General features: G+C 41.5%; 1 long non-coding RNA gene across 1 annotated transcript; it reads right to left on the bottom strand.

Annotated features, from left to right (window-relative positions):
* Nucleotides 1–8416: 8416 nt before the first annotated feature.
* On the bottom strand, nt 8417–11048 carry LOC132592808 (uncharacterized). The gene is made up of 4 exons (XR_009558332.1): nt 10961–11048; nt 9741–9843; nt 9005–9105; nt 8417–8536 (listed from the first exon to the last, which is right to left on the bottom strand). It is a non-coding gene; the product is annotated as an uncharacterized LOC132592808 (long non-coding RNA).
* Between the last annotated feature and the right edge of the window lie 291 nt (nt 11049–11339).

Here is an 11339-nt window from a genome sequence, read left to right on the forward strand (position 1 = left end):
CGTGGTGCACAATCGTTTTCACTCCAACTTCCTGTCACCCATAGAATTATTACCTAGGTGATTTTCATTCCTTAAAGCGGGAGGGGGGAGGGTGATGTGTTTCCTTTTAATACACTGGTATTGTGTTATCTTCAAAGTATTTTGTGTTGTTTCTGGACCACAACTGTGACTACTACTGTCTGACTGTATAGTTTTCCTGGTTAACACTACTGTGGCATTAAAAACATTTGACAAAAGGATTCCCATTGCATTTTTTGTTATCATGAATTATCTTTTCACCTCCCTCAAGATAGCAGTGATTTTTCTTTTTATTTGTTAAATGCTTGCACAAGTAAACACTGGGAAGTGTTGCTTCCCTCCACAACGACTGTTGGCATGTTCATACAATTTAGCTTGCCAGATGCTTTACTAGATTTGTGTAATTTAAAAATCATGTTTTATCAAAATACTGGTGGCTGTGAAGCATGTGTTAAGAATATATGACTCACTTAGATGGGTTACACCAAACTTCCATCTGTTTCCAAAATTAACAAGCTTGTTGCCATAAGTAATGCTTGCTTAAGTGAGACATGGTGGAGATAGTGGATCTTTTGGTCTAAACCACTGAGCATAGGGCTTGCCGATCAGAAGGTCGGTGGTTTGAATCCCCACGACAGGGTGAGCTGCTGTTGCCTTGTCCCAGCTCCTGCCAACCTAGCAGTTCGAAAGCACATCAAAGTGCAAGTAGATAAATAGGTACCACTCCAGCGGGAAGGTAAACAACGTTTCTGTGCACTGCTCTGGTTTCGCCAGAAGCAGCTTAGTCATGCTGGCCACATGACCCGGAAAAACTGCAGACAAACGTCGGCTCCTTCGGCCAGTAAAGAGAAATGAGCACTGCAACCCCAGAGTCGTTCGCAACTGGACTTAACTGTCAGGATTCCTTTACCTTTTTCTACTAATTTGTACAAGAGAATGTTTAAAACAGGTGGGCAACTGCAGGCCACATCTGGCATGCCGCAAGACTCAATTTGGTCCAGAAGGCCGTTCCCCCCCCCCAAACCACACCCCGTCAAGTCATTGTATGTAGGGGTAGGTAGAGATACTGCTGAATTTGCTATGGCAGGGGTTCCCAACAAAATTTTCTTGAGGACCCCTAATCGAGCCGCTATTGTGACAAGGACCCCCATTAATTCCTAATCTTAAAATTAAAAAGTGAGAGCCAAATTAAGAGTCTTTTTATATTTTATATTTATACGTTTTTTACAGTTACAACAGAGTACTCCATCAGTATACAGTTAGTTTTAATTTTCAGTTCTTAATGAGATGAGTTAAATCTGTCCTTTGAGTCCATTATTTCTGAAATATTAGGTTCCAAACTTGAAACTTTCACTCTGAAATCCGACCGCATGTCGAGCCGATTCCTATATTTGTTTTTCATGAAACACATGGAAGAAAATGCTTGCTCACACCGATATGTGGTTGCAAATGGAAGGATCTTTTTCATTGCCTTATCTCCAAGTTTCTTGTAGTCCTTGCGGCATACAGCAGAACTACTGCCTCTATCTAATTCTAGTTTTGCGCTAGACTCTGCTCATGCAGGAAGCGGCCAAAACAAAAATTCTGTTATCATACGAAATATATTTAATATATTTTTTATTCTAATAGGATCTTGAGGACCCCTCTGGCATAGCTCGCGGACCCCTGGGGGTCCCCGGACCACCTGTTGGGAACCACTGTGCTATGGGACAGTTGCCTATGGGTAACTTGATCACACAGCCAATCCCTGCAGGAAGGCTGGCTGTTGGGTGGTGTCTGCCAGCCTGCTGATCAGCTGCACTCTGAAGCACCATTCAGGACACTCTGCAAGCCCTGTGTGGTGCTTTGAAAATATCAGCACATCTTGTAAATTGCACATTTGGAGATTGAGAGTGCACTCCTGTATTCACCTGGATCCTTATCAGTAGAACTCTGCAGGGTTGCAGATGTCAGCTGCAAAAGCAAAAATGAGTAAACGGTAGACTGCTTTGTTAATGCCTGTAATCTTGCTATAATCCAAAAGTTAGGAAAAATGCTTACTAGTCCTCAGGGTTGCAGAGTTGTTTGCAAGTGTGTTTGGGAAGAGCTTCCTAAAGCACTGGGAAAAGAGGGGGGGGAGCCCTCTTTTCACAGATGGGATAACCGTAGCAAACTTGTGTTTAAGTTGTGTGCTTAATTGTAACAACTGTTTAATGGCCACAGGGCTAGATAACCTTTTTCAGGTGAGAGGGGCACATTCCCTTCTGAAGGTCTTGAGCCAGTTTTGGGTGGGGATGGAGGCAAAAGTAGGCAGAGCAACAAATACAAATTTGTACGCGCAGGAAAGAGAAGCGTTGTCAGACTTCAAGGAGGGTGCTGAGCAGGGCCATTAAGTAGTGGGTGGGTGGGAAATAAGGGATGGGCTGAGGTTCCCCATCCCTGACTTATCTGTTTTGACACCAACTCCCTTGCATGACAAAAAAAATACACGCTAATTACGTGGACTGTTAATATGCCCACTTGGCACAGCTTTCTTGCACACAGTGAATTTCTCAAATGGCCTTTGGCACTGGGCACAATTTAATTGATGCCTGCCTCTGTTCTATGTGTTTAATCACCCTCAACCTTAGAACACTTGGAAGCTTAAAAGAATTTGGTGCTACCTGCGCTGCATATCAGCAGTGCATACATCATATCACATATTTATGTTTTGCTTTGTGTACTTTGGCTTCACTTTCCTGTCGGGTGTCAAATGACTTGAGCAATGATAAAATCCAAGAACCTGCTACTTGTCATAAGTTTATGGCAGGTGCGGGTGTATCAGTCAGTGAAATGCTGCATAAATTTGCGTATGAAAGCAATATCCTTTACATAATGTAATGTCTTTTTAAATGAGGAGAGAGGCTGGCCTAGGTTTGGAAGAATCTCGTGGGCTGCATGGAGAAGCCAAAGGGGCTACATTTGGCCCATAGCTCTGAGGTTCCCCACCCTTTGACAGTTACTTGCAACTGAATACCTAAGATGCAGCTTGTTGGATACGACCAAAATCCCATCTAGTCCAGCATCCTGTTCTCCCAGTGACCTGCCTGTGGGAAGCCCACAAGCAAGACCTGAGCGGACTCTCCTCACTTGTCATTCCCAGCAATGTCTAACAGCAGACATAGAGCATAGCCATTGCAATGGGTAGCCAAACCCTCCCATTTTTGTTTCCATCTGCCCTTAACATTTCTAATTTTGTAGATTGGGATGGGGAATTATTGGCCCTCCAGATGTTCCTGAACTGCACCTCCCGTCATCTCTGACCGTTGCTCGTGCTAATAGGAGTTGTCAGCAACTTTTGGTGAGGCAAAGGTTCTTCCTCACACCTGCTGTTTAGAATTTTAAAATATATTCATATCAGCTATTGTCCTGGTAAACAGGATAAGGAGCAACCCTGATTGGTTCACCTATGCAGTTCTTTTGGTTCTAAATCCATTTCATTGGTGCAAATTAGTGCTTGTGGTGGTGAGTATAATTGTTAGCTGCTCTGTGCTCCCAATGGGAGGAAGTGCAGGATAATAAAAGGAGATAAATAAGCTGCAGGTAAGGAGGGCACCTTCAGAGCATCAGTATTGGGGGGAAAGATTCAAGTGCATAGCAGGGAAATTCAGGTTTGCACAGTTGAAGCGAATTATAGCACTTCGTCACCCTAATACAGTACTACAAATGCACTTTAAAAAAAGAAAGAAGCTTTTTGCAGTTAGGAAAGTAATGGGGAAATGCATGAAAATCTTTGGGAGGAATAAATAATAGGAAGACAAACGTCCTTCAAGCAAAGCAGGACAATAAATAAGTCATTTGGAGCAGCCTGTGATTTTTTTTTTGGGTCCTTTTTCCTTTTTTTACTTTCTCCCAAGCCATTTTCTTTCCTCCTCTCTTCGTTTAAGTCTGAGGAAGAATTCTGGAGAACATAACATTTTGCTCTCTCCTTTGTGGCACTTTAGCTGTTCCTAATGCAAATATTGCCTCACTGTAGGTTTTGGATTCTCTATTCCCCCCCCCAATTGGATGAACATGAGCGTACAATTTTTGTTGCATCACTGTTTATGCTTCAGGACCATTCAAGCACAACCCAAGAACTCTACTCTGTAAATACTGTGTTGAAAGGTTGGTTTAAGAATTTCTTCCTGATACAGTGGTGCCTCGCTTAACGAATGCCCTGCTTAACGAAATTTCCGCTTAACGAAAGGTTTTTTCTAGCGGAGGTTGCCTCGCTAGACTAATTCGTTTTACGAAAAATTCGTCTAGCGAATCGCGGTTTCCCATAGGAATGCATTGAAATTCAATTAATGCGTTCCTATGGGCTTCAAAAAAAAATCAATGCATTCCTATGGAATTCGCTAGACGAATTTTTCATTATAAGAAAAGACCCGTGGAATGAATTAAATTTGTCTAGCGAGGCACCACTGTAATTTATCTAGGGCCAAAATGGCTGATGGACCCAGAGAGGACCTAGTCTGGGTTATCTGGCAGATCCAGTTCTACTAGTTTAGCAACTACTTCACACTTTCTTGATGATCATTTATTTAGGCTGCCAGCTGCTATATAACCATCAACTGCCTCCTGTTGACATTTTGTTCCCTCTGAGGATGAATGCCAAGTCAAAGGGTTTGTTTGGTTTTTTAAAGTAGCATTTATTTTTTGCAGGCTGAAATGCACAGAGGCTGTTTTCTGGGAAGTGTGGTCTTGAAATAAAACACAGAGGCTAATCTGGAGGACATGAGTTCATGCCCAAATCCCATTGAACTGAATAGGAATTGAATGCCCGAGTTATCAAGAGACTATCAAATAAACTTCACAGGAGATGGCTGGGGCTCCCACCCAAAACTGCAGCTGAGTCCAACAAACTCTAGAAGGGACCAGATTGTCTACATCATACAAAAGGTGTGATGTCATCACACACTCAGGTTTCTGCACCCCACAAGTGGTAGCCAATGATGGGTGGGGGAACTTGAAGTGCAAGGCTATTTGGATCCATCTTCAGATGTTAAACCTCCCTGTATGTGGAAAGGTGGAAGCAGGGCTTTGCCCACAAGCCAGGCCACCTAACATCCCATGTAGCCTACTAGTTCTCACCCACCCAAACTTGACAGTCTGTTCTACAGATTTGGTGCTCTTGCAGGACAAACCTGCTTCCACATATATATGTATGGGATAACAATTACTAGACATGATGAATAACCGTCACACAGATAAAAACTGAATGCTCAATGAACAGCTGGTGTCATCTAACCTCCCTGCAAACTTAGTGCAAACATTTCAGGGTGAATGCTCAATAAACAGGCCGTGCTGAAGTGACCTTTGTTGTCCATTGATCTAATTTCGCCACTGAAATGGCGAAGAATGTAGCATTTTCTAAACAGTGAAATAATTCTATATAATGCCATTGAATTTATATTTAATAATGATTATGCTTATCTACTATATATTTGGAAAGATGTTCGCTATGCATTTGGACATCTCGTAACCAAATTTTGCACCAGGGTTCCTGAGTTAAAGGAAGCAAGTTTTTGCTCTCCAGAAATAATTGGATGCCATTTGGAATCTAGATTATGGACGGCACTGATTTTACCGCTGATTTCAAAATTGCGCTTTCTGTTATTTGGGTTTCTTAGAATTCTTGAGGAATGCTGATTATAAGGCTGTTGGTTGATTATATTTGTAAAACAAAATAGAAGAAAAAGAAATGGCAAAGTGACCCAAGTCACTGCTTCAATATTAAAGGTAAAGGGACCCCTGACCATCAGGTCCAGTCGTGACCGACTCTGGGGTTGCGCGCTCATCTCGCATTATTGGCCGAGGGAGCCGGCATATAGCTTCCAGGTCATGTGGCCAGCATGACAAAGCTGCTTCTGGCAAACCAGAGCAGCACATGGAAATGCCGTTTACCTTCCCGCTGTAGCGGTTCCTATTTATCTACTTGCATTTTGACGTGCTTTCGAACTGTTAGGTTGGCTTCAATATTATTTTGTGCAATTTCAGTTAGTGAGAATCTGGTTTGTTTTTTTACATGCCAGCCGTGGGGCAAATAAGTTGAACAAGAAAGGGAGAGAGTTATTTCCCCTGCTGTGGTCCTGTTTCCTCGTTCTGGATGCTGCTGGTATTTGTTTGCCTGTACTAAGTACAGTATTTTGAAATAGCTGGTTGCTGGGATTTTTAGGTGGCTTGTTCCTGCCGTTTTGGAGGACAGGTTACAACAAATGGCTGGAATAGTTGCTGCATTTCAATCTCAATAAGTGATATTTTGATTTTTGTTATTTTTCCAGTAAGTATACTTCATTAGTTTCCGTAACCATTCTTCTCTCGTCGGGACCAATTCAACATTCCACTTTGGGGCAAATAGCATTCTTGCAGCTGTGGTTGCATACATAAATAAATTTCTATACTTTTTAGGTAGTTCTGATCCCATAATTCCCAAAAGAAATGCTGCTGCTGCTTCTTCCTTACAAATGTTATCTTAAACATCCTTTTCAATTCATTATATATCATTTCCCAGTAGGCTTTAACCTTATTGCAAGACCAACACATATGGAAAAAAAATTCCTTCTTTATCTTTAAATTTCCAACACTTATTCGATTTTGATTTATACATTTTTGCCAATCTACTAGGTGTTAGGTACCATCTATATAACATTTTCATATAATTTTCTCTTAAACCATAAAAGGTTCTATATTTTATATCTGTATTCCATAATCATTCCCATGCTTCCATTTCTATGTTATGACTAATATCTGTTGCCCAATGTGGTACCTACTCATTGGAACTGCTTCTTGTTAAGTATCAGTCAAGCACTGTCTACTCCCTTTTCAGTGCCTCTTTAAAATCTTCCCTTTTCAACAAGCTGCCTAAGTGGAGGGTTGCTTTTTAAATAATAATAATAATCTAATCTCAATCAGTATTTGTACTGGGTGTAAATTGCTTTAATTATTTTTCTCTATGTAATTTCTTTATACATGCTTTATTGTGGATGCTAATTTAACCCTATTCTTTATTGTGAAATCACTTCAAGATGTTTTATAGGGAGGAATTCATAATGAGCAAATATCCTTGAGATGCTGTAAAACTCCTTGGGGTTTTAGCTGGGTTTGACGCGGGAAGGTCAAACCTGAGACGAGTGAGTCAGATTTCCCTCTAACTTTGTTACAATGGTGAAGCTTAGAATGGTTCCTGAGTTCGTTCTTTCTTATATATTTTATCTCACTTTCAGGCAATTATTGATTTGTATCCGGTGTTGGTTCTACTCAGAGAAGACCCATTGAAATTAATGGACATTACTCATTCATTCACTCATTCGTTCGTTACATTTATAAACATCTTTCTCCCTGGCTACTGTAGGTCCATTACGGTAATTCCAATAGGCTTACTCTGAGTAGACATTTGTTGATTGTAATTCAGTGCCTCCCAAAATGGCTCACATCATATATATATATATACCGGGTATATATATATATATATATATATATATATATATATATATATACACACACACACACTGTGTGTGTGTGTGTGTGTGTGTGTGTGTGTGCATGCCTTGCCATCAGCCTTACAAAGACAACATACACAAGGGAAGAGAAAGGGAGAAGACAGATGCCAGAAAGAAGCGGCAAACTTTATGCTTGTTTACATTTAATTGCATTTCCCATATTACTTCCCATTCCCCCAATTTGGAGAGGTCTTGTTGGAGCTCTTTACAATCTCTTTTAACCACCCTGAACAATTTAGTATCATCAGGAGCACCATACATTCATATCCTACATTTGTCCTTTTATATTGGTCTTCTCTTGTCGCTCAGTACACCTATTGGCGATTTTATCTTAGCTAGGCAATTGAATTAAAATAATAATAAAAGGGCACGCGTGCTCTTTTATTATTATGAGAACAGGCCTTTTCTGTTGTGGCTCCTCGTTTGTGGAATGCTCTTCCCAAGGAGGCTCGCCTGGCACCTTTATTACAGATCTTTGGGCATCAGGCGAAAACCTTTCTCAATAACCAGGCTTTGGGCAGATTAAGCATTTTATGGCCCTTTAAACGTGCTTGTGGGAGAGGGGGAATTACTGGTTTGTTTCGGTTTTCATTTTATCGTGTATTCTGTGTCCTCGTTTTGTATGTTTATGTTTTGAACCACCCTGTGATCTTTGGATGAAGGGTGGTATGCAAATTTAATTTAAAAAAACAAAAACAAATCACCTAACTTCTCACCCCTAACTCTAGAATGTTAAAAAATGCAGGTCCCTGAGGGACTTCCACTTTTTGCATCTCTCCATTCAGAGATCTGCCCATTGATTCCTACTCTCTGCTTCCTGCTCTTTAACCAATTCCTGAGCCACAAGATGACCTGTCCACTTATTCCACAACTCTTAAGCTTACTTGGGAATCTTTGGTGAGGGATGTTGTTGAAAGCAGCAAAATATAAAGACAGGCTGAGCTGATCATCCATTGCTGGTGCTTCTGTTTGAACGGCAGTTATTCCCTCGTGTTTCTTTGGCCTCCTAGGGCAACCTGCAAAGAGAATAGGAAGTTCTTTCTAGCAGGCAAGGACATAGTTCGCAGCTGGTGGGGAGAAATTTGATTCGATTCACATTTAAAGGTGAACTTACATCATTCATACTTTCCAAAACAATATGAGAATACGATTGGCAGTTCTCTGAATTTTGCAGTGGAGTTCTCCAGCAAGGATAAAATGTGCATGTAAATATTTTCATGAGCGTTTATAAAAGTAACAATACAGTAATTGCAAACTGATGTGGAAAGTGTTGGGAACTGAGCTTAAGATTATTATTTTATGTATGTAATAAAATTGATGTACCAGCTGATTGTGAGAAAACCATTAACATTATTGATAAAAAGTAATGGACGGGTGTTTAAAAATATTCCAAAAGTGATTAAAATCAACAGTGGCTAAAATGAAACACATGTAGCTTCTTCATGTCTGGGTAGGCTTCCCTAAGCAAAAAATGTGTGTGTTACCTCTGGCCTGTCTCTTCTTCTCTGTGGCTGTTTAATGCATTTTGTGGAGCTGGTTTTATCGTAGGACTATTTTGTTATTTTATCCAGCTTTGCGTTTCTTTCTGAGGAGGAAAATGGCGTATCAGTTTTTAAATAAATGAATTAATAACTCCTTCCCCCTCCTGCCACCACCATTTCAGATTCTTCTTTCTTCTCTTCAAGGCCCAACAGCTTTGTTTTCCTCCCTAAAGAGCTAAACCTTAACCCATATTGCTTTAGGTCCAGGCCCCTGGCTTGCCATCTCGAAGGAATTCGTTTATCTCAAATCTTTTGTCAAAGCTTTAATCATCTGAAAACTGTCTGCATTCCAGCAAGAACTGGAAAAAGAATCTCCCACAGCCAACCGTTCTAGACAGTCGTTAGAAGTGGGTACCCACAATGCAACAGTGCAACACGTTAAGGTTGGGCACTTGGAAGCAAAGCAAACAAGATGAATTTTAACAGGGAGAAATGTAAAGTACTACATTTGGGGGGGGGGAATGAAAGGCACAAATACAGGATGGGTGACACCTGGCTTGAGAGCAGTACATGTGAAAAGGATCTAGGAGTCTTGGTAGACCACAAACTTGACATGAGTCAACAGTGTGATGCAGCAGCTAAAAAAGCCAGTGCAATTCTGGGCTGCATCAATAGGAGTATAGCATCTAGATCAAGGGAAGTAATAGTACCACTGTATTCTGCTCTGGTCAGACCTCACCTGGAGTACTGTGTCCAGTTCTGGGCACCACAGTTCAAGAAGGATACTGACAAGCTGGAACGTGTCCAGAGGAGGGCAGCCAAAATGTCACTGGAAACGATGCCTTATGAGGAATATATAAAAGGATGTCATATAGAGGAGGGAGAAAGGTTGTTTTCTGCTGCTCCAGAGAAGCGGACACGGAGCAATGGATTCAAACTACAAGAAAGAAGATTCCACCTAAACATTAGGAAGAACTTCCTGACAGTAAGAGCTGTTCGGCAGTGGAATTTGCTGCCAAGGAGCGTGGTGGAGTCTCCTTCTTTGGAGGTCTTTAAGCAGAGGCTTGATGGCCATATGTCAGGAATGCTTTGATGGTATTTCCTGCTTGGCAGGGGGTTGGACTGGATGGCCCTTGTGGTCTATTCCAACTCTATGATCTATGATTTTGACATGACTTAGACCTCCAGAGCAGAAAAACAGAAGACAAAGAAAGCTATTCCAAGATGTTGGTTGACCCCCAAGATGATTGTGACTACTGTACGTCTAGATAGGAATGGGGCAGGGGTGATAATGGGATGGGTCAGGGATGGCCCAATACATTTTCGCACCTGAGGCGAACCACAAAATAGCATTCCCCCCCCCCTCGACACCAGGGAAGGAGGTGTGAGCAGAGATCTACATCACAAACAAGGGTGGACTAAAGAGCTACATTGGGATCTGCTGCCCCTGTGAATCCTGCCACCTGAGGCGGTTGCCACTCATTGCCTCATGGGTGGGCTGGCCCCAGGATGGGTCATAGAAGTACCACTAGTTGGGATGTGTGATTGTGCCATTAGATATGACTCGTGGAATTCACTGCTCAAGTCTTTATGATGGACATTGGCTTTAATGGCTTTAAAAGAAGCGTAAGTAGATTCACGGAGCACAGGTCTACCAATGGTTGTTAATTCCTTGAGCATTCATCTTGATTTGTTGACAGGGCTTGTTTATATAACTTCCCATTTGTTCACCCCACACTTTTTAGTGTGTCTCCACTTTCCCAACTGCAAAAAAAGCCTGTTAAAAGAGTGTGTATGTTGCACAATGGTGGCACGGCACTTTAATCCACTCTGATTGTGCAAACCTACATTTCCAGTACACATTTGAATCCCTCCCACAAAATGGTGAAAGTCTAGAGGCACCCTAAGTTCAGAGGCAGTACGCCAATGAATGTTAACAAGGAAGAAGCTAATCATTACCTGCTTGTGGACGTCCAGAGGCATGTCATTGGCTGTGGAGCGAAATAGGATGGATGCTGCTCTAGGCTGACCTTGGTTCTGGTCCACGGGACTCTTCTTACATTCACAAGGAAATAAGAACAAAGGCTCATTGTCACATAATCAACCTGCAAACAAATCGGAACAAATGCTCAACAGAGACTGAACAGAGTCTAAGCACAAAAAGTTTGTGCAAGGCAATAAAGGTGAATGCTCAAGATGCCTTTGGTGTGTATACTCTGTGTGCTAAAATAAATTACTCGTCCAATTCCAAATGCTGTGTCAAAATCAGCTGAATTCTGCAACATCCAAATCTTACATGTTGACAAATGTGCATGATTCCTATTATACTGAAGTATTT

The sequence above is a fragment of the Zootoca vivipara genome, chromosome 11, assembly GCF_963506605.1.
Source record: "Zootoca vivipara chromosome 11, rZooViv1.1, whole genome shotgun sequence".
In the NCBI taxonomy this organism is placed as follows: domain Eukaryota; kingdom Metazoa; phylum Chordata; class Lepidosauria; order Squamata; family Lacertidae; genus Zootoca; species Zootoca vivipara.